Below are 2470 nucleotides of genomic sequence, written 5' to 3'. Positions count from 1 at the left end.
AACAGCAAAAGTTTCACCAAAAACCTCTAAAAGAGGATGACCAAGACACAGTAAGGAAAGCCAGAAGATCACCAGTAGACCGGCCTTGACGGAACCCATACTGGCGATCAGATAGAAGGTTGTGAAGTGATAGATTTTTAAGAATCTTCCTGTTGAGGATAGATTCAAAAACTTTAGATAGGCAGGAAATTAAAACAATAGGACGGTAGTTTGTGGGATTAGAACGGTCACCCTTTTTAGGAACAGGTTGAATGTAGGCAAACTTCCAGCAAGAAGGAAAGGTAGATGTTGACAGACAGAGCTGAAAGACTTTGACTAGGCAAGGTGCAAGGACGGAGGCACAGTTTCGGAGAACAATAGGAGGGACCCCATCAGGTCCATAAGCCTTCCGAGGGTTTAGGCCAGCGAGGGCATGAAAAACATCATTGCGAAGAATTTTAATATGTGGCATTAAGTAGTCAGAGGGTGGAGGAAAGGGAGGAACAAGCCCAGAATCGTCCAAGGTAGAGTTTTTAGCAAAGGTTTGAGCGAAGAGTTCAGCTTTAGAAATAGATGTGATAGCAGTGGTGCCATCTGGTTGAAATAGAGGGGGGAAAGAAGAAGAAGCAAAGTTATTGGAGATATTTTTGGCTAGATGCCAGAAATCATGAGGGGAGTTAGATCTTGAAAGGTTTTGACATTTTCTGTTAATGAAGGAGTTTTTGGCTAGTTGGAGAACAGACTTGGCATGGTTCCGGGCAGAAATATAAAGTGCATGAGATTCTAGTGATGGAAGGCTTAAGTACCTTTTGTGGGCCACCTCTCTATCATGTATAGCACAAGAACAAGCTGTGTTAAACCAAGGTTTAGAAGGTTTAGGACGAGAAAAAGAGTGAGGAATGTACGCCTCCATGCCAGACACTATCTCCTCTGTTATGCGCTCAGCACACAAAGACAGGTCTCTGACACGGAAGCAGTAGTCATTCCAAGGAAAATCAGCAAAATTCCTCCTCAGGTCCCCCCAACTAGCAGAGTCAAAACGCCAGAGGCACCTTCGCTTAGGGGGATCTTGAGGAGGGATTGGAGCGATAAGACAAGATAAAGATATGAGATTGTGATCGGAGGAGCCCAACGGAGAAGAAAGGGTGACAGCATAAGCAGAAGGATTAGAGGTCAGGAAAAGGTCAAGAATGTTGGGCGTATCTCCAAGACGGTCAGGAATACGAGTAGGATGTTACACCAATTGCTCTAGGTCATGGAGGCTAGCAAAGTTGTAGGCTAGTTCACCAGGATGGTCAGTGAAGGGAAAGGAAAGCCAAAGCTGGTGGTGAACATTGAAGTCTCCAAGAATGGAGATCTCTGCAAAAGGGAAGAGGGTCAGAATGTGCTCCACTTTGGAAGTTACGTAGTCAAAGAATTTCTTATAATCAGAGGAGTTAGGTGAGAGGTATACAGCACAGATAAATTTAGTATGAGAGTGACTCTGTAGTCGTAGCCAGATGGTGGAAAACTCGGAAGATTCAAGAGCGTGGGCACGAGAGCAGGTTAAGTCATTGCGCACATAAACGCAGCATCCAGCTTTGGATCGAAAATGAGGATAGAGAAAGTAGGAGAGAACAGAAAAGGGGCTACTGTCAGTTGCCTCAGACACCTGAGTTTCAGTGAGGAAAAGAAGATGAGGTTTAGAAGAGGAGAGGTGGTGTTCTACAGATTGAAAATTAGATCTTAGACCGCGAATGTTGCAGAAGTTAATGAAGAAAAAGTTGAGCGGGGTGTCAACACACTTAGGGTCGTCGACAGAAAGGCAGTCCGACCTGGGGACATTAATTTTTTTTTTTATGGTCCCCTCCCCAGATGGGGACTCCGAGGCTGGTGTAGGAGTCGCCGTGATAATTTTGAACTTTTTGAGTGAAGGGTGTGTGTGTTATTAGGTGCTTGTAGTTTTGTGTGGAGGAAGAGAGTTGTCTTTAGAGGGCAGGCTGTGACTGCCCCCTTGTGTTTTGAGACACAAAGGGAAACGTTCAGTGAGGTCACAGCTGGGCTTAATGATAAGTTCACAGCACCCCCTGAACAGTGCTTTAGACCTCACTGGGAGTAATTATCGTTTCGGCAGGTGTCTACTGCCTCCTCATATATATATATATATATATATATATATATATATATATATATATATATATATATATATATATATATATATATATATATATATATATATATATATATATATATATATATATATCAGCAACTTCATTAACAAGTAGGTAGATTTAAAAGGAGGTTCATGACTACCACAAAAGGCTGCAAGGAATGTGTGGTGGCGGGTCCGCTATCTAGCCGCGAGCTGACGGTCTGGATAATGTCCCCTATACAGCCTCCTTCCATTCCTCCGGTTACTTTTCTACGGCATCCACCAGCACTCACAGTCCTTCCCTAGTTTTCTTTCTTTTTTTTTTTTTTTTGGTCTCCGACGCCTTTACTACAACAATTA

The sequence above is a fragment of the Scylla paramamosain genome, chromosome 11 (assembly GCF_035594125.1).
Source record: "Scylla paramamosain isolate STU-SP2022 chromosome 11, ASM3559412v1, whole genome shotgun sequence".
In the NCBI taxonomy this organism is placed as follows: domain Eukaryota; kingdom Metazoa; phylum Arthropoda; class Malacostraca; order Decapoda; family Portunidae; genus Scylla; species Scylla paramamosain.
The sequence above is the reverse complement of the archived record's forward strand: the minus strand, read 5'-3'. Positions refer to the sequence as shown.